The sequence below is a fragment of the Hibiscus syriacus genome, unplaced genomic scaffold (assembly GCF_006381635.1).
Source record: "Hibiscus syriacus cultivar Baekdansim isolate YM2019G1 unplaced genomic scaffold, ASM638163v2 tig00116961_pilon, whole genome shotgun sequence".
Taxonomy (NCBI): domain Eukaryota; kingdom Viridiplantae; phylum Streptophyta; class Magnoliopsida; order Malvales; family Malvaceae; genus Hibiscus; species Hibiscus syriacus.
Genome location: NW_024063487.1, coordinates 1,937,669 through 1,962,832, shown reverse-complemented (window position 1 = coordinate 1,962,832; position 25,164 = coordinate 1,937,669). Strand labels below are relative to the sequence as shown.

Below are 25,164 nucleotides of genomic sequence, written 5' to 3'. Positions count from 1 at the left end.
CCGAAGCATCGTCAGTGTATATATCATTTCTATAATTAAATAAATTAGTGTAGTGTTGTGGTAAAACTCATAATTTCCACCAATCCCATAGGATGATACTCACTTATCATTATAGTACTTATTGTAATTATGTATACTTGCACATCATTTGCGTATAGTTTATTAGTACTTACAACACGCAACAAAGTTTTTGGCACCATTGTCGGGGATTGGCAACGTGAAGTTAATTAGTTTGCCATAGCATTTTATTTTGCTTCTTTATTTTTTTGCATAGTTTACTTTCTATTTTACATAATTGTTTTTCAAGCTTACTTGGTGTATGACTAGAAGATATTCTGATGAGCCTTTAGAACCAATTGAACCTGAGATTAAGAGACTTTTCAGGCAAATAGGACATGCTCAAGAAAATATGTATCAAATTAGGAACCAAGGCATTGGTCTAGAAGAAGGCGATCATAATACCGAGGCATTACACAATTTTGGGCTTACTGATAGGCATCGTGCTATTCGTGACCATTTGAATCCTATGCTGGATGATTTGAATCCTGAAATTGTGGCACTCGAAATTCAAGCGGCCCATTTTGAGCTCAAACTTCTGATGTTTAATATGTTGAATTCTACTAGGTAATTTGGTACAATTAGCTGACCAGATCTAATATTAAATCTTGGATAGATTTGGAAAAGGTGTTCCTAAAACAATACCACCATGTTACAAACTTGGTTCCTGACAGATGGACTCTTTAAAACATAGAGAAGAAACATAATGAGACTTTTCATCAATATGCCTAGAGGTAGCGAGACATGGCTACCCAGGTTCAGCCACCGTAAAACCAAAAATGACTAGGTAGCAATTTTCAGAGTTGTTGGGGTGTTAATCCTTCCCCACACTTAACTGAATCATGAACTTGATTTCTTATTCCATATACCAAACTTGGTATTTTAGTAAAATAAAATGTTTTATTAATAGTACCTGATTTTAGGTGTTTCAATCTCACTTTAAAAAATATTGGTGGCGACTCCCATCTTTTCATTAAAAAACCTATAGATTTTAATTCTAAAATATGTCGGATCGGTCTTTCCACCAAAAGCCGATTACGACAGCTTTGTGACTTCGCTGGGGGTTTTGTTTTTAAAACAAAGATAGAGTTGAGCCACAAATCGAGTACCCTATATTTTAAAAGTTTAAAATTTTGAGTTCAAGTTTGGGCTTGGGTATTGTAAATGGGTTTTGGTATATGGTTAATTTTTTGGGTTTGGATTTATGTGTAATGGGTTTAAAATAAAAATAAAAATATATGTGCAGCTTGGATTTTATTTTGGAATGGTGATTGGGCTCAAAATGTATATAAATAAAATGATGGTGATAATAATAATAATAATAATAATAATAATAATAATAATAATAATAATAATAATAATAATAATAATAATAATAATAATAATAATAATAATAAAATGATAATTACATGATTGAATGAGGCGATGGGTTTAGCTCAAAGAAGTCCGTGTACAAGAAAAAGGAGAACGAGGTGAACAATTCAAGTACCTATAGCAAGACCGCTTCAAAAAGTGTCTTAATCATCCAACCTGTGGTTGAGAGAACTGATGCTAACCCCAGTAGGAACGAGAATAGGGGACCAATGAGAGAAACTGAAAGGATGTCATGCACACCTTAGTAAGTGTCGTATTTCGAAATATATGCCTCATTGTTAAAGGTGGATGTGGTTCGACATTATCACTTAACCCCTCTTCGACCTCCATATCCTCACTTGTGTGATACCAATGCACACTACGACTACCATGCTGACATCATTGAGCATTTTATCAAGAATTGTTTGGCTTTTAAGAAGGTGGTGAAAAATCTCATCAACACTAGGAACCTAGAGTTCAACTCACTAGGACCTACAACTCACCCACTACGGAACCATGGAAGTCAAGGGGTGAACGCGATCCATGAGGATAACAATAGGATAGTCAAGATGGATGCTGCTGAAATTAAGTTTCCCCTAAGTTGGGTGTTCAAGCAGTTGTTCGAAGTTGGCCTTATCAGTCATGGTACAAAACCAAAGCACAATAATTGTGGAGTTTATTGTGAGTATCATTAGGATGAGGGCCACGAGATTCAGTTTTACATTGAATTCAGATATTTAATTCAAACCTTGATGAACAACACCAATGTATGAGGCCTTTAGAGTGTTCACAAAAATGAATGTACTTTCTTTCTTCATTAGTGGTGGTTGAACCTGGGCAACCATGTCTCATCATCTCTGGGCATACTAACTGAAAGTCTCATTATGTTTTTTCTCCATGTTTTGGAGAGTTCATCTATTAGGGACTAAGTTTGTGACATGGTGGTATTGTTCCAGGAACGCCTTTGCCAAATCTCTCCATGACTTAATATGTGACCTAGTCAGCTTATTGTACCAGTTGACATCAAATCCAGATAAGTTGTTAAAAATAGTTAATCAACAACTTCTCATTCTCTATGTGGCCAACAATTCTTCGACAAGACGTGGTGATGTGGGAGGAAGGGCATGTGGTCCCATCATACTTCTCAAAGTTAGGCACCTTGAACTTTGACGGGATAGTTAATGTAGTATAAAGTTCCAGCTTGATGTTATGGCAGGTTCTCTATAGCGAAAAAAAGCTTGATGTCGAGATTCTTGGGGCACAGGAGTGCACGAGAATGTGAATAAGTGTAAAGCTCGGATGATGCGTAGGATCTTCAGCAAGTCTTTTTCCAGCAGTCGCATGCTTCATGAACATCTCTTCCATCTTCTACAATAAATCAAATTACGAACAGGCGATATATGACTCAATCTTAGCTAACCCACCTCTCACTTCATCTTGCATGTCCTTGTATTTATTCTTATTGAGAGCTAGCCTATCATCCATTTCTTTAGTCATTTTTTTAGTGTCGTACGGATGAAGTGTGTTTTTGCTATTAGTAGGGGTTAGTGTTACTGCGATAAAAAATCTTATCTTATTATTTGATGTTTTATTAGGTAAATGAATGTTTTAATGTGCGATTTTAAAAATATATAAATATAGACAACACATATGCAATGCAAAATGTATTTATGTGCTCATTGCATGTCTCTTGACGAAGCATGTTGAGCTCGAACTATCTTTCCAGCTCGACGAAGCATGTCCCTTGCTTCCTTATCAGTCAAAGGTGCATTCACTTCCAGGTAATAAATTATCTCATTGCATTCCTAAATTGTATTTTGTAATTTAGTAATCCCGATCTTTAGAGTCTCAATCCCATCTTGAGCCATCTTCCTAGCTGACGCGTGAATCAACTTGGCCCCTTCCAACTGAGCTATTTTCTTTATCAGAGCCTTATTTTCTTCTCGAAAGCTTAAACCATTATCATTGTACCGCCCTCGAAAAACTTATTCTGAATAGAGGACTAACACCTCGAGCTCTTCTATCAGTGCCCGCCCTGATCCAACTCATGCTTAGTACCATCGCGTTGTTCGGTCAGTTCTTTGATTTGGATATCAGCTCGTTTCTTGTAGTCTTCACTTCTCCTAGCCTTTCTCTCAGCTCTATCCAGCTTAATCTTCACATCTTTGACTATGTGGTGTAGGTTTCGAGCCTTCGTATTATTGTATAACTATTTATAGTCCCTATCTACAACTTCAAAGCTCTCTTGGACCTTTTGTTTTTCTTCCATCAATTGCTTTATAACTCCTTCTCGTTTTTCTACTTCTAGCTTCTTCATAAATCTCTCATTGTCAAACTTCCTCTAATCAATTCCCCACTCAGTGCCCATCTTCTTCAGCTCTTCTCTTAGCCGCTCAACTTCAGTCGGAATCCTCCTTAATCGCTCAGCCATAGTTAAATGATTTTCCTAGCTAGGGTTTGGGACATTATCGTTCACTCAGTTATTCCTCCACGAGTCATATTATGACGTAAATGAAGGTTCAATCAACTTAAAAAAAATCGGTGAGGAGTTCTCCAAGCGATGAATATCTTGGAAATTTGATCTCGATAATTCGGTGTAGAGAAAGCAATTTAGAGGCATTTAGGCCACGAATGCCTGGAACAAACTGTTGAGTGGTGAATTGCCTTAAAACCAATAGAAGAACATAATCGATCACTCCCCAAAGTTCATGCAATATGGCATAGTCATAATCGTCACATCTATGTATGACATCCTCTTTAGGTAGCCAATACAGCCTCTAAACGACTACGACATTGCTCAAATTTCTCTAAGCCTCAATTCAATCTTTCTTTCTGCGATGATCAGAAAGCTCGCAGTGCTCGAGGAAGTCCTTTATAGGGGAGTAGTCTGCTTGAAAACTTCATGCGCATCCATTTTTTACTACCCAAAAATGACTCAACCACCAAAGCATAAGTAGTGCAAACATCCTAGGAATTCTCTTCCACCAAATCGTCTAAATTCATTCAGGGATCTAAATGTCTATGCCAGAATGGCTGAAGTTGGATTCATTTTCTTCTTCAAAACTTCAAATAGGTCTATCAAGGCTACATCAATGTGTCCTAGTACTTTAGGAAAGATAACCAACCCATACACTCCTAAAGCAAATAAATCTCTTCTTCACTTCGATGATGGTTGTTCACAGATTACGCTCTTCAGAGTCATCCAAGAAATTCCTTCACCTGAGTGTGTTGAGCTACCCACTCTTCGGTCTCCCCTATGAGCAGTACATTTTGTCACAAAGCACTTAGATCTGATTGGCTTTACGTATTCCTTTCATGTCTCAATGATGGTTATGTTTAGCTGGGCAGTGTATTCCTCGATTGTCGGAGTCATGTCTACTTTGCTAAAAGTGAAGTATCGATAACAACGTTCCAATATTCTATCATAGCTCGGATAATCGCAGCGACAATCAAAACCATCAGTAACTCCATAAGCTAACTAGAATAGTCTTTTCTCATTCTCAATCCATTCTTTCCAGATTTTCATAAGCTCTGACCAATTGTTTTGCCGGACACTTTCTCAGATAGATTGGATCCCTCATCGATAGTAAGACTTTCTCCAAACTGAAGTTGCTTCCACTTAGACCACGGAAGAATCTCTGAAATTTTGTCAAACCCATCAGAATTCATTTTCATTTCAAGAACCTTCTAATGCAACCATATAATTCAGGGATCAATGTTTTCTATGTCATGTGATGTTTATGTAAAGAAAATAAAAACATATAAAGCAAGCAACAAAACAAAGTAAACAAGTTAGTAAAATTGAAATAATAAGTAAAGAAAGATTAATTAACAAAATTAAATAAATAAATAAAATTTACTAGCAAATATACTATGAACACTATGACTAAAACACATAAGGGAATCTAAAACACTAAATGCATACATTCTAGTTCTCCTAGGTTATCCACATGGCTCTAGAGCGGTTAGCTTACTAAATTCTCTATATGATGTTTGATTCTACAAAGGGTTCCTAAACTTTCATTACAACCTGCTAAGGTAAATAAGGACTTCTATTATGACCCACTACAGACTTTGCGGATCGAATTCAGTCCAGGGGATCAGATTACTATTAAGGAAAACAATATCCTGAAAGTCATAAAGAATGCTTTCCAGAGGTACTCTATCAGACCTACACAAGGAAAAACAATATTCCTCGGTGGTGTGACATTTCCCACTACTTAGGCGAGACGAGACAGCTATAATATGCAACAATTCTATTTATATTCAACCAAAAGAAAGCATTAACTAGAGAGAAAATATTTGTTTCAATTTTCTTAAAAACATAATGACTTGTTAATTGAATAAACTCGAACTTAAAATTTCCAATTTTTAAAATATAGGGTAATCGACTCGTGACTCGACTCTCTTTTTTGTTCTATAAAACAAAAATCTCCAGCAAAGTCGTCAAGCTGTCATAACCGACTTTTGATGGAAGAACGATATGAGATTTTGAAAATAAAAAAGTTTTTTTAATAAAAAGATGTGAGTCTCTACCAATCATTTTAAGTGAGATTGAAATACTAATATCAGGTAATTTTAAAAAATATTTTCTTTCAAAACGTCAGATCGATCTGCCACCAAAAGCTGGTTATGACAGAATTCAAAATACAATAAATGATGTTTATTTTTTCCTAGAATCCCGCCCGCGAACTTTATTAGGTTGGAATTTCAAAACAAATTTAAAAGTTCATAGCATCATCTTCGTGTTGTCTTCAAACCTTCATGCTCTGTGCCATCTTTTTTTTCTCTTTTGCTTGGATCTCTATGTTGTGTACTATTTTTTCTTTTAATTATTTTCTCCTTTAGGGTTGATTTTAAGTTCTATTTTGTTGTTTAAAAACTGAAATATTGCTCTATTTCAGTGTTGAAGAACAAAGCCCTGCTTTTGGCTTTGTAATACGCATTGTATTTCTTTCATTTATTATATTTCCTATTCTATATTTGGAGAAAAGATTTTACCTTACTAATTATTATTTATTATTTACACGTATTACATTTTTTATATACTTGATATTAGCCAAAAAAGTAAATATAAAATTATTTTAATGTACATTACTTATATATTTGTGTATTTATAAGAACGTGTCTTATTTTAGTAGGGCGAGCAAATTTTTCGCACCTTGCATCTCAGGCTAAATAGAGCTCTTACACTACTAGAAAAAAAAATCCATTTAATGACGCGCATTGTGCGTCATCTATGGGTGCAGATGACATACAAATGCGCGTCATTGAAGCCGCCGTCATAAATCTTAGATGACACGCAATTGTGTGTCATAAATCTATGACGCGCATTTATAACACGCATTTATGATGCTCATTGCGCGTCATTGAAGTCCCCGTCATAAATGAAAATGACACATTTGTGTGTCATAAATTTATGACACACATTTATAACTTACATTGCGTGTCATTGAAGCACACGTCATTAAAAAAGATGACACACATTCGTGTGTCGTGATTGTATGTCGTAAATTATATATATATTGTAGATTGACAAATAATCAAACTAAATCACATTTAATGCCTCATAATACTAATATATATATATATATATATATATATATATATATCATATTATATATAAGCAATCTATTTGCATACAATATATTAACATTAAGTTATCAAAAATATTGTAATTATATGTTTATACAAAATATCACAGCATAATAAAGTTTGCCACATAAGATACTCATTCTTTGCGAATATCATCAATGTCATCATTCGTGTATTCTTCCTTCCCATCGCCAACCTAAGTAAAAAATATGAAATAAGTATACAATTTATACTTATTTAAAGTGAAGTATATAACTATCAAAGAGTACTAAAATGACTAATTTTACATATGCAATCTTTGAAGCATATGTAAAAATAAATTTTACACATTTAATTAGTAAAACTTCCCATATAAATTATATACATTTTTCAGTCTTGCTAACAAGTACTTGCATTAATTTGTTTAGAATAGCATCATACTTCAAGTCCATATGATAGTTGTATGACTAATGTGTATGTATGATATGATAGATGTGTATCAGAAAAGTTTGCTTATATTCTTATTGACCAGTACTTCAAGTCCGTTCTCGACTATCTCTTTCATGAACTTACAAACATAATATTCACACTCGGTACCTCCTGACTGACGGGGACACTACAAACATTTTACAATAAACGATTAGTCAAAATAAAAGCTGCAATTTAAACAAGGAATGATCGAAGTCCTCACCAAAACATTGATCTAATTGAGGCTAACCCTTTTGTTAGATCCACTTTGAGCAGTGTACAATATCATTGCCCTATAAAAGTTGATGAAATATATCAAAGAATATACTATAATGTTTCGATAATTTATGTTACTTACGCATCAATAATCTGCTTCAACTGCTGATGGACATTGGTGGGCCCCAAGGAATCAAGATAATAACATCTTGTTGCTTTCATATCTATCACCGCCAACACCCAATGTCTTCTATAAAAACCAAAAACCAAATTAAGTTACTAAAATATATTGATAATCAAATGAAAAATCAAATGAAAAAACAAACCCGAGATTATATGGCACTAGGTCGTTTTTGGTTTGTTCAGTTTCTTTGGTTGCCCCTACTAAAAACCAACAAACCTAATAATAGGTGCCAACGCCCCTTCCTCAAATAACAAGACCAAGCATATCAGTGGAACATAGCAAATATAACCATAATGCCTATAGTATATAACCATAATGCCTATAGTATAAAAGCATAGAAAAGTCACCTTAATTTAGTAGAGTCAAAAACAACACCACTTTTGTTTACACGACCAATTGAGAAATTTTCAAATGTGAATTAAATGAAAACAAGATTGAATTGACAATTAGTCAAATTGAAATCATCCAAATATTCTGTCAAAGCTGGATCATAATTTCACTTTCCTCATTCTATTTCTTACACTCTTTTTCACAGAGAGTGGACGAGGAATAACAAGCTCGTTAGGACTTAGAAATAGAGAGGCACACAGATCAATACAAGTGAAAGGGAAAACTAACCAAGTTGATCAATGGTGAAAAAATTCATTTTCAGTTCCATCACCCCAACCTAGAAGTGCCAAGTAATTCACCATTGCCTGAGGCAGATACCCCATATCTCAGAACTGGAACAACATAATTGTTAAACATGGAAACTTTTATTCCCAATTGAAAAAGATACTGTAGACCCCATGGAAACCAAGGAGATGATATAATTATTTTATAACATTTTCCATGAAACAAAGTAGAATGAAGATAACTACCTGACCAACTGAAGTTGCACCATGACGTTTTGACAATTTGATCCTATCAGGTGCAAGAATCAAAGAAACATGGGCAAAGGAAGGCATGGGGAATCCCAGAGCCTGTAACAAATTTTTTTCCAGTTTAAAGATTAGCTTCCTTATATTGGTGAAATGAAACCAGAAACTCTAAAAGCCACTAAATATTAACAGAAGTAAATAAATAACTGAAGCCCTTTAACATTACCTTGTATATTAAGGCTTGTCTTAGAGTATTAGGTAAATGCTCTTCTGCTCTGAAATGCCAGTATAGAGAGCGTGAGAACAAAGGACTAACCAAAAGATAACCTTGTATGTTCTAACAGAACATATATTAGATGTAGCAAAAAGATAATCAATTATTCTCTCAATTACCGTTTAACATGTGAAATAGACATGGTAGCATCATCAACAGTAACACAAAAGTTGTAAACAGGTTGACCATTGCTCCTTATTATAACAAAATCCCCAAGTGTGTCCAATTTCCAGCTAACCTTCATGATACTATCAAACAAATTAGTGCCTGTAAAAGTAAATGACAGATATATCTACATTCTGTTTTTGATGGACCACTGAAACTTAATGATAATGATGCTTTACGCCAAAAATCCTCAAATCAACAGACAAAAAAATCTTATTAGTCAAATGTTAAAATCTGAGCATGCTTCGAAACACATAATCATAGTTCATTTGAATTAAAGGTTATGTTCTGTGAGACACAAATTTCACACTTTTGTCTCCAAAGGAATAGTGTTATTCTAATTCTTAGAGGAATTCCGATGAAATGAAGGACAAAAATTGTAATTCAAGGTACAAATATCTCACATTTGCAATGTCTTCAAATCAATTACCTCATTGAAACAAAAGCAACGATAAACCTGACAATATTCTAAGAGTTTCTCAGCATATTGTTTATACATAGAATTTCTCTTTGATTTTCTATAAGGACCATAATCCCCACAAATGCCAGGGCCTACATGGCAAGTGATAGAATCAATATCAACTTAATGCTAAAAGTGACAAACACAATCGAACCATACATGTAAAATTGAAGATTTGAAGCAATAAATTTCAAACCAATTTAATTAAAGCGGAAAGACAATGGCAACGACATATAAATAGTACCTTTATCCCAGTCAAGTCCAAGCTAAGCTAAATCTCGAAGAACAGCCTCCTTCGATTCTCGCGACGACCTCTCCAAATCAGTATCCTCGATTCTCAGCACAAATTTTCCTACCTTAGATCTTAAAAGAGAAAAATAAAGAGCAAAAAAGAGAAAATCATTAAAATTCTACGAAGTTAGAAACAAGATAACAACGCACAAGATGTAAAAAAAAGAGAGGAAAAAAACCTAGCGAATAAATAGTTGAAGAGAGCAGTTCGAGCGCCGCCGACGTGGATATTGTCGGTCGGAGAAGGAGCGAAACAAACTCTGATCGGTGCATTGCTGTCAACTGAAGCGCGAACGGAGAAATTTCTACGAAAATGGCACCGAAAAATAAGCGGAACAGCGAATTCAGGGATTGCTCTGATTCTCATTCATGGCGTCTTGTAACGAGTGCCACCATTTTTGAAACGAAAAAAATGGAGTTGAAGATACTGGGATAGGAGAGGATAACGAATAAGATACTGGGACACGGGATAATAAAGTTTTTTTCCATTTTGTCTTAGTATCCCTGAATGAAAATTTTGTTTTTGAAACGACAAAATGGACTAGAAGCGGGAAAGCATACGTACCTGATGAAAATTATGGGGTGAAATTAAAAGACGACTTTTAGAGATGTCACACAATGAAAAGTATATTTCGTGTGTTTGCTAAATTTTTTGGATTATGACTATTAAATATGACACACATTATTGTAAGTCATAAATCGTTCTGATTTTAAAAAACATGATATTTTTTACAAGTTATAAATTAGCTTGTGTCATTAAAAATATAAATGTGTGTCATAAAAAATGTCATATTTCTTAAAATCAAACGATTTATGACTTACAATAATGTGTCATATTTAATAGTTATAATATAAAAAATTTTACAAACACAGAATACACTTTTTACTGTGCGTCATTTAATCTTTTAATTTCCCTCTATAATTTTCATCAGGTAGGCATGCTTTCCAGTTTCTCCTTTTAAAAAAGGTTTCAGTATTTTTGTTTTAGTTTACCATTTTTACGTTTCCCTTCATGAAACAGCCATGGGAGATAGGAATTGGATGACAAGAAACTCTAAAGCTTGAACCAACCAACCAAAAGGCAAAATTTTTTCACAGCAAAAAGAACTATGTTAGTATTTGGTGTTTACTTCCCTATATATAATGCCATATTCATTATTTAGTTGTATTTTTTTTTAATTTCCAAGAAACGAGAAGCCTAGAGTTCGCTTAATCTCCTTTTCTTATGTGCAACCTCTCCTTCTCTTTGTATTTATAACTCCTATTTTTGGCATTGTTTTCTCTCTCTTGCTTGAAGGAACCAAAACTTTGCTAATTAAACAGATCCAAACGGAAAAAGAAGGCCAATTTTCAGGTGAGAAAGAATCTCTCGCGTTGCTCGTCCTATTAAATTTTCTGTTTTTTGCTTATTTATTATTTTTTCCATAATTCGGATTTCATCCCATGTTTTCCTTTACAATAAGGTTCTGTGTTGATTTTTACATAGTGAAATTTGAAGAATATAGAGTTGTTGTGAATTTATAAGTTTTTGGTTTGGCATTTTCATTTTTGGTTTTTACAGTTTTGAAATAATTTTTTTCTGCAAACAGGGTGTTGTTGTGTCTGAATCATACAGCCCAGGAATGGGCATTGAAATTTGTAAACTTTATGTAAAGGAGGCCACTTTTGTATTGGATTTTAGAAGAATATATATTGGAAGGTTACAGAATTTGAGGATCAAGAGGAACTGAAAAGGTATCCATTTCAAATATTGGTATAATTTCAGAAGAATAAGGCATGAGCTTGTTTTTATATTGGACATGGATAACAATTTAATGGAGGAGGAATTTGTATTTATTTGGTGAAATGACTCAATGAGCAAATGTAAATAATTAAGTGTTCAGACATGGAAAGCAAGGAAGAAGCTGAAGGGAATGAAGACAATCCACCATCACCCTCTTGGAAATTGAACAATCTTTCTGAGGAGGAAAAGGAGGATGTCAAAGACAAAGTGGATGGAGAGGCACAAAAATCCGAGCAGTCAGGGAGCTCGGGTTGTTAAAGGCTGCCGCCGTTGGGGCATAGGCGCAGTTAGAGTGAAGTTGTAGCTACTGGACACCAGCGTGACAATAGTTTCCTGAGATTGAAAACTTCTGCACGAAAAGCTTTGCAAGTGGGTGGCAATTCAAAGGACGGAAATTACCACTCAAGCTTCAATCCCGAGGTTATGGCAAACCAGAAACGCCAGTGGTATCAACTCCACTCCAAAACTATGGTATCTGGACCCACCTCTTCATCTTCTTTATTTTCTATTCTGTTCATTTTCCCAGGTTTTGTGTAACCAGTTGGTTAGTGTATGCATTGGCAGCTTTAAATTTGTCTGATTAAATATAACTTGTTCTTGAAGAATAAGTATAACCTGCACCAGTACCTACATTACACACTGGGCAAGTCTCACGTTAATTCCATTTTTTTCGGATTCTCATGCATTGACTTTCTATAACCATTTGGTTTATATGTCAAACATTGATGTTATATAGAAAGTCATAAGACATTGCTCATCTTATTGTTAAATGGTGTTATCCCTTAAAGTTTTATTTGGCCTTACATTCAGGTAGAGACTACTGGTAATTGGTTTAAGTTTGATAGCCATAAACTGGATGGACATTTTTCTCTTTCTCATGCTTGAAATACTACTCTGTAATAAATAATAATCTACTATACCTTAACGTAGGAAGTCAAGTGCATACCTTAAATTAGTGATTCTGACTGCTATCAATTGAAACATTTTAGATGTTGAGACAAAATAGTTAGTTTAAGTCTGGAAGACTTGAAGTTATTAGATGTTGAGACAAAATAGTTAGTTTAAGTCTGGAAGACTTGAAGTTATTCTTATGAGATACTGATATATATCTCTATTTTCTTTACAGTCTAATTTGAGGATGTTGTTGCAGGAAAAGCTTAAATATGGGCTGCCACTTCAATCTTTGAGCACTTCATTATTGCTGGAATTCATCCAGATACTGATCTTGGGTCTGTGGAGGAAACCTTTGCTAAGAGGAAGAAGTGGGAAGCAGATATGAAAAGATTTGGAATGATATATAGATCTTAAAATGCTACAGAATCATGGACCTCCGATTCCAATATTTGAACCCCAGGTTTACCAAATAATTAAATACAAGGAAACTCTTTTATATTTTTGACAGTATGTCAAATTTCTCCTTAATCAAGTTTGAAGTAACTTATGGAGATTAGTGTCTCCTTGCAAATAAGAGCAATGCCATTGCAGAAGCAAGAAATTAGTCTGCATTGTGTCTTTTCTTTCAAGCTTTTCCCTTGCACCATTTTAGGGACTGTTTTACTTCGGTTGAATTCATTTTGTGTTTAATTTCTTTTCATATGTACTAAAATCATTATTTGTCTTCCCTTTCCTTTTCCCCTATTATTAGATACTTTTTAGATACCCTCCTGGGAAGAGGTTAGCTATGCGTTTGAAGGACTTAGCCACCTTTTGTTTTCCTGCAGGTGTTAAGGTTTGTTCTCACTACTTTTTTTGGCGATACTGTCTACTATAATATCAATTCTTCAACTTGGTGTGAACTTTATGTTATGACCCTAGGAGATTAGAGAAGAATTTAGACGAAGAATTGAGAGAATTAAGATTAAGGAGAGAAAAGAAGAGATTCAAGAAACTTAGAATTCATTCAATAAAAGCATACTTTCTCCTTCTCTAGTACATGGTTTATATAATTACAGTGTTCTCATATTTACCCTACAGCTGGCAGTCCTGGTTGTACTGAGTAACCACCTGCACAGCTAAGCAAGATATTTCTTATCCTTAAAGGCTGTAAAACGTGTTAGGTCCAGTCCCAATTCCAAATCCCTAACCCTTTCTCTGATTTCCCCAATTCTCTTGCTCCAATTCTTATCGCTTCTCCTCTGATCGTGACAATACCCTCCCCACGAAATGATCCTTGTCCCCAAGGATCAAAATATGAGAATTGTGCTGGAAGTACAATATAATTTACCACCGTGTCGTTTTCCAGTCCTAATTTCATCCACGGTATCTGATTGTGCTCCTGCTCCCTACGTTTGTCGATCACTATAGAACCATAGAACCTTGCTACCAGCTTTAATCCCTTTCGAAGAGCAAGTGAGGTTTGATGGTAAGACTGGAATTTCAAGTAAACTCGGCCCCCGACCTTCAAATTTCTATAAATTTCCATTTTGCTTTGTGCCTTCACACCCCATGCCTTAAACCTTTGATTCATGTCTTCCTTGGGTTTGAGAATTATAGTTGGAAGATGAACATATCCTATCATGCCCTCAATAATCATTGTGAAGTATGCTCTCTCCAGATTTTGCACCCAGCGTGCTGTGTCGAAAAGCGACCATGTCATACAAACTTCCTTGAGCTTGCTGGTGAGAGATTGGAGCCTTGGTCTATTTAATGCGAATTCAACCACCCCTTCTTCGTAATCCTTCATACTATGCACAATCATATCCAAACCAGTAGCTAGACAAAGTGATCCAACAAACCTTGTAGACATTTTTTTGAGAGGCAGAATCACCATAGGTAAGCCAGCCCATAACGCATTTGTGCCAGTAGTATATTTATTGCATAAAGGCGTGTCAAGACATAGATCAACTAAAGCACTGTGCCTACTATGTTCTTGTTTCATGGTCACATCAGTGAAAATAATTTGGTCTGGTTGTACTCCTTCTGCAGCAGCATACACTCGCAGTCTTATTTCTCCAGCAGCTGGAAATTTAAGGAGCCAATGTGCACTATTTGGTACGCACTTGAGAATATTACACCAAGTGTTAAAGATTTCAGGATCCATTTGATAGAATGGGTTGCAACATGCAAAACGTGATGCAATTATGAACCAATGAACAACATATTTAAGGCTTATATCAAGGGCAAGCATTGGATCAATAGGATATGCTATGGCATAGAAAGGTTGCACACTGAAATGAACTGACGTAGTAATGTGCCTTCGGATAATTCCTTCAACCTCAGTAAACATTTTATCGTGTTTCTCCCCTTTGCGCACACATTGTAATGTATGTAGGAGGTTACAATTAGCTTCAGGAAAATTAGGTCGAAAAAACAGTGCCTGCTTATAACTTTTGACGGCAGTTTCCACATCTCCACTGTCTTTATAAGCAGAAGCCAGATTTACTTCTGCCTTGAGTACCCTTCTTTGAAGCTCTGCCATAACAGAAGGGACAACTTGAATCTGCTGCTCGTGTGGTGTTTCCATGTCAACCGTGGGGAATACCTTTGCCTCAGAAACCTTCCTACCAGTCCTTCGTTTAGATTTTATGCTTAGATGGTTCAACTGTTTTGAATTATGCTTGTTATCAAAATCTCTCCGAACTAACCACCCACGAATTACAGATTGTAAATATACAACTGATGTTAACTGCTCATCAAGTAATTGAGAAGCAAATGCTGAGCACTTATTGGCCTCAATAGCATACTTTCTTCGGATACTTTCACCACAAACAAGTGATTGTATATTTTTTGCTCCTTTGTTGTGCTCAAGGAAAAGGCAACGAGCTCGGTGACCGCGGAAGTACTTTTGAACCCCAATTACTCTTCGCAACACCTGTTTTCTCCTATGCTCCAATGCACCGATCAGTCTGGTTCGATGAAACAGTTTCGTATAGCCAACTTGATACATTTCAGGGAGGTCATTAAATTGTTTTAGAAGAGCAACTGAAATGCTTAATGGATCGTGAGGTGTGTTGGTCTCCAAAAGTAGGAACCAATACCTTTCTGCAAACTTCTGATGTGTCATTCGAGTTGGATATCCTGATTTTGAGATTCTAACAACCTCCAAAATTCCACAATATCTAAGTTGGTACAGGACAACATCCTCTTCAAACTTGTCAGGGACCTGCTTGCAATTTGGTTTTATGCAACGAATAAAGTGAGGTGTTGTATTCTCTAACTGGTGCATTAGTTTGAAAAATTGGCCCTTGAATTTCGTAACAACACTTAGCTCCGTGTATTCAGATGAAATCACTGGTTTCAAAGACTGATCAAGCATTTTTTTTGGCAAATGATTGTGGCAATTGGCCACTATAGGATGACAGAAGTTGGACCAATCCCGAGTTCAGAGGATCTCGGTTCTTTTCCAGAAAGCCATTAGTATCATACAATATCAGGCAGAATGTTGAGACAACCAATGTAGCCTTATAGTAAGAAGCAACAGCAACCATGTTCCATTCCATATATATATTCCCCAGGTTGGTAAGTGCTTGGGAATGATTAGGTTGCAAATTGAGACAGTGTTGCTAAAAGCATGCATCGATAGTTTTCTGAACCAACCCCGTTTCAGATTCTGTCATCAATTCTTTCCCATTTTTGGCTTCCACGTTTGCATCTCCAATATTCCTCAGTTGATAATGGTCCACCCTCCATCCTGTATCATAATAAGGGGCGATTCTCTTTCTTAGTGTATCTGTAATCTTCATTTGATTTTTGAAGTTGATGTCCCTGTTCAAAATTTAACTCAGCCCTCATAACAGCCTTGTAATCTTCTGTGGTTTGTTTCTGCTACAGCCGTGAATCAACCTTCATGGAACCGGTGATGGATGGGAATACATGATCTACTCTTGCTGACATTTTATCGAACACTTGTGAAACATCATATGTTTCGTCTATTGTCACTGATAATATTTTTTTAGGAGTAAAGAAGAAGGATTTAGACTCACCAAGTGAAAGCTGACCCATTTTTTTCTCTCCATGAATTTGCTCAGTTTTCGGACTTAGTGGTTCCTGGTTTGTCCTTCCTGTCAAGTTCCTTAGAATCTGCTCCAAACGACCCTTATTCATTGCAATCTTTGTCTCCAGGTACTGATCTTGCTTCACTAGCTTTGATAAGTCTTCAATCTGTTGTTGAATCGCAGAAAAAACAGAGTATGCAGCCATTGCTTTGCCAGGAGTTGTGGCTCTGTATACCAATTGTTATGACCCTAGGAGATTAGAGAAGAATTTAGACGAAGAATTGAGAGAATTAAGATTAAGGAGAGAAAAGAAGAGATTCAAGAAACTTAGAATTCATTCAATAAAAGCATACTTTCTCATTCTCTAGTTCATGGTTTATGTAATTACAGTGTTCTCATATTTACCCTACAGCTGGCAGTCCTGGTTGTACTGAGTAACCACCCGCACAGCTAAGCAAGATATTTCTTATCCTTAGAGGCTGTAAAACGTGTTAGGTCCAGTCCCAATTCCAAATCCCTAACCCTTTCTCTGATTTCCCCAATTCTCTTGCTCCGATTCTTATCGCTTTTCCTCTGATCGTGACACTTTATTAGTTTAATTTCTCAATATTTCATTTTGTTTGTCCACACACTGCATTTAAAATTCACTTTACCACTATGATATTTAACCTATTTTAGGTGGGAAATGGATTTGATTCGTTGATGTTTGGGCTTTCCATGACACTAATTTTTAGTTTATGAGAAAATAGCCAAAGTAACTTGGTCAACAAGTGAGCATATTTTGTGTGATCTACTTGAAGTCTCTCATCTGTTAGCCACTTAGCTTTATATATGAGAATAGCTTCATGGGCCCTTTTTAGCACAGTAGAAATCATTTATTGGATCGCATTTGACCTTATACATATACTACAAGAAGCATCTTTCCTTTTGTCAGGTGCATATTTATATATATTGTGTGTGTGTGTGTAATCTTTTGTCAAAATGTTTTTCTGCTATATAAAGTTGAAAAAATAAGTTATAGTCTTCCAGCCCAAATTAAGGATTTTGATGATTTCTTGTGTCTTCTTTCATTGCATTACATTTATTGTCCTTTACCAGGTATTAAAATATATGGACCTAATCAACAACTATTTTTCAATGAATTTAGGCACGAGTACTGGAAAGAACTCCATCATTTAGTGAGCTAAATGAGCTTCTTTATGGACAGGTATGTCAAATAAATGTCTCTCCAATTATCCTCTGTTAAACAGATTCTTATAATGCATCTCTAACTTATAAATTTACTTGCTTTATCTTTTGTTTACCCAAGTCCAAAGAGTGATGCTCCAACTAGATAGGAGATGAGGTAGTGTTTTGGGTTAACCAACACATTATCAATTAACTACGATTCAATTTAAAGGAATCTTAACTATGATCTTTATATATATATATATATATATATATATATATATATATGGCAGTTATTCCAACTACTTGTCCCTATGTCAAGTCAAAAGTATATCTGGTTTTGAGTCATGAATTTTTTCTCTCATGTTGTACTGTTGACTTGAAGAAAAAGTAACTTTTTACTGTTCTATATTCTCCACAGGAGCATTTGGGGAGAGATGATTTCGCGTTTATTTTCTCACTAAAGGTATACTTCTTTTTTCATTTTTTATTTTTCTCTTAAATATATGTTGTTGTAACCCTGAAATGCTTCCATTGATTTCATTGTGTCGAACTGGATCCCTTCATGGTACATTGACTGACTTGACAAGGGATAGCACAGTGAATGGTGTTTATTTCTATTATGTGGTCGAGGGCAAGAAAGAGGGCATTTAGGAGCAGTAAATTGCACCACGTTAATATCACATTGAAGTTACTGTTGATGGGGTCGATCCCCTTTAATTGTATGGCTATGATGTAGAGCAGAGTTGAAACTGTGAGCTCAGTCCCCTTCAATTGTATAAGTAACTTTTTTGGTAACATGAGGATCAATATCAATAAGCAAGGATGGACCTCGGGGGAGTCGCCTCCCTAAAAATTTAAAAATATCATATATTTTAAATTTTTTCTATGTATTTTCTATTGAAAATTTATTTTCTCTCCCGGAATTTGATAAGTTCATCCCTTTTTAAAATTTTAGAAGTTCACCCCTAACATATATCTTTACATATGCTTCAAAGAATGCATATGTAAAATTGGTCATTTTAGTACTTTTGATAGTTATATGCTTCACTTTAAATAAGTATAAATTATATATTTATTTCATATTTTTTTACTTAGATTGGCGATGAGAAGGAAGAATATACGGATGATGACATTGATGATATTCGCAAAGAATGGAAATCTTATGTAACAAACTTTATTATGTCGTGATATTTTATATCGACATATGATTACAATATTTTTGATAACTTAATGTTAATATATTGTATGCAAATGGATTGCTTATATATAATATGATATATATATTTAGTATTATGAGACATTAAATGTGATTTAGTTTGATTATTTGTCAATCTATAATATATATATATATATATATATATATATAATTTACGACATATAATAACTTGAAAAAACTTAATGATGAAGAATCCTCCAAAGGAACAAGGAAATCAACACTTGCGAAACGAACTCTCTTTGTATTATATTCAATAAAAAGATGTGTTCACAATAGTGAATGAAACCTCTTTTATATAAGGTGCATAGTTCCATGAATTTACGTATCAAATGAATAAAATAATAATAAACGAAAAATAAGATAATGTTTGACTTCTACCTTAACTCCTAAAATAATAAATCTAATCTAAAAAGATAATACATTATCATATGTTAAATTATATTACAAATAACAAAAAAAATATTGAAAATTTGTAATATTTACAAAATCCCATATTAATCACATATAAGAATCTCTGCATGTGTTATTTTTGCTAAAATGGACGTATCTTAAATTCTCGACATTGGATTGATGCATTTCAAGTACCATTAGAAAGCTAAGAGACAACTGGTTGTATCTCTAGAAGATATGTCGACGAAATAACACACGGATCATATTCAAAAAGTCATCGCAAGTCTATTGTTGTTTTGGTCTTTTTTTCCAAGGCTTGAACGTGTGGATCAATTGGAAGATTTGACATTGAATCTGAAACATCAAAACGAGAAAAGTCATCACCTTTTAAAAATTCACTTTCAATATACTTACTGAATATATATGCTTTGAGTCTTTGAGATTTTGTTCTTGATGCAAGCACGTTTTCACATACAAAGGGAGCACTCTTGATCATTTCTATGTTGTATTTATTTTATACTAGTTTGATCATATATGCTATTATAATACATATCATGTTAAGGTTACTAATTATGTAGCTAATAAATAACTTAGCATGAACACATCCTTACAATAGATGCACATTGTTATTTAAATATGTTAAGCATGTTAGTCTTATATTCATATTCCATTACATTTATAAAATGACAACATACTTATTAGTCATTTAACTAGCTCATATGCATTCATTTAGCTCTTAGACCTTATACATTAGCTCACATATATTATATGATGATATACTTAGCTCATGTCATGCATTCATAGCTCACAAGACCATGATCATGCACGACAACAAGGTAATTAGTTCATACAAGCTCAATGCCATTGAATTACCTTTTTTTTTGCACATGTAGGTACATTGGAGCATGGCACACATTGGGACAGCTTGGTGGAGTAATTTGGACGTCATATGCAGCTCACAAACAACTCACAAATATCATGGAAGCTCGTGGAACACTAAGGAAAGCTCAACTCAGCTGGAGAAGCTCAAGGCCAGCTAATCTCAACTAGTTGGACTATTTGACGATCGGTTGCTCAAGGTGACATCAAGTGTAGCTGAATGTGTTTCTATGAAGATTGAAAGGTCACAGATAAGGAGCTCACTCACCACCACCCTTTACATTGTTAGCTAGCTAAGCACATGCAAGCTTGGAGGAAGCTCAACTCACTCCCAAGGTTAAGGCCCATGCTTGGTCTTAATCCTATGCATAAGGTTGCAGTACAAGCATCCTAGAGAGCCATGTGCATTCCTTGTGACCAGCCAAGCCATATGCTAGGCGTGTGACTCCATTAGGCGCCAAGATGACTGGCCACCTATCCATTCGGCCAAGCATCATTTCCTCTCCAATTTAGCGCAAACTTGAAGGGCTTCAAGTTCTGTTCGGCCATGAGACATGCCCCTCCATTCCAATCGAACCATCATCTATTTATTCATGTTATTTATTAATTAAATTATGTCATTATAGGGAGACACAAGGGTTGGTCGAACCACCATGTACCTATTCGGCCAAGACCATTCCAAAACTATAAATAGGCTAGTCCTATTTCATATGTACATACACCTTTCTTATAAATTAAAGTGAGATTATTCTCTTTGCTTAAGTCCTTTTGACTTTTATCGACTTATCAAGTAATTTATTACTTGTGGCGTCAATTCCCTTTCCTTTGATACTTGTGGTTCCTATCTCCATATAGATAGTGGGTTCAAGTCCTTGTTACCACCCCTTAGAGAAGCAATATAAAGTCTGAGTCTTTGTTCTTTAACATTGGTTCTTCTTTGAGTATTCTTTAAGATATTATCCTCTTAACCTTCCATTGTTTCATCAACCAAACCATAGCCATAACAACAATCTTCCGTTACCATTTCTCATTTCGTAAATAGCCTACCATTTCACCTTTACATTTACCACCAAACCTTATATTTGAGCCATTCACTTATGCATGATGTTTTGCTTTCTTCCTAGATCCACAATCAATCAATAAGGCAGGAGTACCTTACATCAAAAGGTAATCAGAGCTTTGGTGGAAGAAGCAACGTGCAACAAAAACAAAAATAAAAAAGAAGTGCAAGTGAAAGAAATAAAAAAATCAGCAAAGAAATTGAAGCACTCCAAAAGAAGAAAATTCAAGCACTCAAAAACAAAAAAAAGAGAAGAAAGAAAAGTTGAAAGGACAACAACAAAAATTCTCATCACCAAGCCATTCAAGTAAGCCTTTAAATTGATTGTGCTGATAGAAGGTTGTGAAGTGATTTTGTATAAGTAACCCCTTTATTATATTCTTTCAATTTCTAAGCCACCCTATTCATTATTATTTGCTTTCCATTCCTACTAACCCTTTTGCAGCCGACACACAACAAGTAAACTTTACTTGATACGATTTTGAGTAAAGTCACTTTAGAACTTGAGATAAAGAGAATTGAGAGGAAAAAGGCTTGAGCGTGTGAGATCAGAAGAGGGCTAGTAAAATCCTTGAAGTCCTAGAGTGAAAACACGAGCGGATTGAGTGACATTCAAGTTTTCTTGGAGTGAACTTGTGAGGCTTTGTGAGAGTATTATCTGGTAAGGTCTTTTACACATTTTCTTTTCTTATCATGTCTCGGAGTACAAGACGAACCCCTGAAAGAGAAGCTCCTAACTTGCAAACTCAAGAAATTATGCATGAAATGGCAAGATTATTGAAATTAGAATTGGAGTCTTTCCATGAACGAACGGATCAATTTGAAGCATCTTTGGGTAACCGAAGAATAAATCGCCCTAGAATGGAAGAACAATTTGAGGAGGAGGCTGAAGTAACCTCAGAAGTAAGAAGAGATGTCCCTATAAATCAAAATGATAACTTCAGCAACATCAAGGTAATCATTCCTCCATTTCAAGGACGAACTGATCTTGAATTGGTAATCAAGATCGAGCATATTTTTGTATGTCAAAACTATACGGAGCAAAAGAAAGTAAGGCTTGATGCTATGGAATTTGTGTACTATGCTCTAGTCTGGTGGGATCAATTGGTAAGTTCAAGAAGACGAAATGGTGAACGCCCAATCAATACCTGGGAAGAAATGAAGGCCATTATGAGGAAAAGGTTCGTACTTACTCACATCACCGAGATCTTTATCATAAGCTACAAAATCTTAAATAAGGAAACAAGAGCGTTGAAGATTATTTCAAGGAGATAGAGATAGCCATGATCTGAGCCAATGTTGATGAAGGTAGAGAAGCAACCATGGCAAGGTTTTTATCTGACCTAAATCCTGAAATTTCTAACCTTGTTGAACTGCAGTATTATGTAGAGAATGAGGAGATGGTATATATGGCCATGAAAATCGAACGACAGATTAAAAGGAAGGTCTTCAACCGGAGTAGTCCAAATTTGGCCACCAAATGGAAACAAGAACCTAGTATTTTCTGAAAACCAACTCCAGTCCAAACAAAGGATCATGTAGGGGTAACCAAAACTATACAAGTGGGTGAATCCAACAAGGGAAAAGAAAAGAAAACTAACGATTTTGAGAGGTCCAGAGACATCAAATGCTTTAAGTGTTTTGGAAAAGGACATGTTTCCAGTCAATGTCCTAACCGAAATGCTATGATAGTACTTGACAATGGAAATGTTTTCTTAGATTCTGAAGAACCGATCTATGATGAGGAACCTGAAGCAATACAAGAATAAGAACCAGAAGAGAATGAATAAGAACCAGAAGAGAATGCAGATCATGGAGAAATGCTTGTTTTAAAAAGGTGCCTCCAATCACAATCATCTAAAGAGGATCTACAAAGAAACAACATTTTCCACATAAGGTGCCATGTCAAGGAGAAAGTTTGCACAATGATTATTGATGGAGGGAGTTGCACAAACATAACCAGCAATCTTATAGTTGAAAAGCTTGGTTTGCTAACATCCAAACATCCCACTCCATATAAACTCCAATGGCTTAATGAAGGAGGTGAGTTAAACGTTACTAAACAGGTTCAAATTCCTTTTTCATTTGGTAGGTGCATGGATAAGGTACTTTGTGACATTGTCCCTATGCATGCTAGCCATATTCTACTTTGTAGACCATGGCAGTATGACAAAAGGGCCATTCATGACTGTTATCACAACCAATATTCCTTCAAGCAAGAAGGACGCAAGGTAATTTTGGTGCCTTTGATGCCTAAAAAAAGTTCAATAAAATCAGTTGCATATGCGAAAAAGTGTACAAGCATGGCAAAAAAGATAAACTACCAAAGAAGAATGAAGAAGGACGAAACACGAAATCAAACTTCTTCATGAAGAAACAAGATGACACATTGCTAGAAAATGAAGGGACTCCTATGAAAAATGGTGATGGTTGGGATTCAAAGTCACAACTCTTCACCAAGGGTCTTGATCTTCAAAAGGTAAGTACCCCTTCATTTGAAACCTCATATCTCCTCACTTTTCAGGACCAACCAAATGAAAGGTCACTTCCAAAAGGGATATCCCTAGAACAAGATCATTTCCAAAAGGTACCTGTTGGTAAATTATATTCCAAAGAAAGGCCTAAAAGGAGATCTTGTGAAAGGGTACCTATTGGAAGAACACATTCATTCAAAGGATGCTTTCTTTTAGCAAAGGAACGTGAAGATATGCAAGGACAAAATGAAAAACATTTCAAAGGTTTCGATTTGAGGAAAAATCACCCTAAAGAAGGGAAGATGATGCAAGCAAGTTTTCACATACAAAGGGACCACTCTTGAACATTTCTGTGTTGTATTTATTTTATACTAGTTTGATCATATATACTATTATAATACATATCATATTAAGGTTACTAATTGTGTAGATAATAAATAACTTAGAATGAACACATCTTTACAATATATGCATATTGTTATTTAAATATGTTAAGCATGTTAGTCTTATATTCATATTCCATTACATTTATAAAATGGCAGTATACTTATTAGTCATTTAACTAGTTCATATACATTTATTTAGCTCTTAGACCTTATACATAACTCACATATATTATATGATGATATACTTAGCTCATGTCATGCATTCATAGCTCACAAGACCATGATCATGCACGACAACAAGGTAATTAGCTCATACAAGCTCAATGCCATTGAATTACCTTGTTTTCTTTGCACATGTAAGTACATTGGAGCATGGCACATGTTGGGACAACTTGGTGGAGTAATTTGGACATCATATGCAGTTCAAAAATAGCTCACAAATATCATGGCAGCTCGTGGAACAATAAGGAAAGCTCAACTCAGCTGGAGGAGCTCAAGGCCAGTTAATCTCAACTAGTTGGACTATTTGAAGATCGGTTGCTTAAGGTGACATCAAGTGTAGCTGAATCTAACTGAATGTGTTGCTATGAAGCTTGGAAGGTCACAACTAAGGAGCTCATTCACCACCAGCCTTTACATTATTAGTTAGCTAAGCACATGCAAGCTTAGAGGAAGCTCAACTCATGCCCAAGGTTATTGCCCATGCTTGGTCTTCATCCTATGCATAAGGTTACACCAAAAGCATCCTAGAGATCCATGTGCAGGCCTTGTGACCAGCTAAGCCATGTGCTAGGCGTGTAACTACAATTAGGCGACAAGATGAATGGTCACCTATCCATTCGGCCAAGCATCATTTCCTCTCCAATTTAGCGCCAACTTGAAGGGCTTCAAGTTCTATTCGGCCATGAGACATGCCCCTCCATTCCAACCGAACCAGAATCTATTTATTCATGTTATTTATTAATTAAAT

General features: G+C 35.3%; 1 pseudogene; it reads right to left on the bottom strand.

The window, feature by feature from the left end:
• Positions 1-3,723: 3,723 nt before the first annotated feature.
• On the bottom strand, positions 3,724-10,269 carry LOC120189929 (annotated as a pseudogene).
• Positions 10,270-25,164: the final 14,895 nt, after the last annotated feature.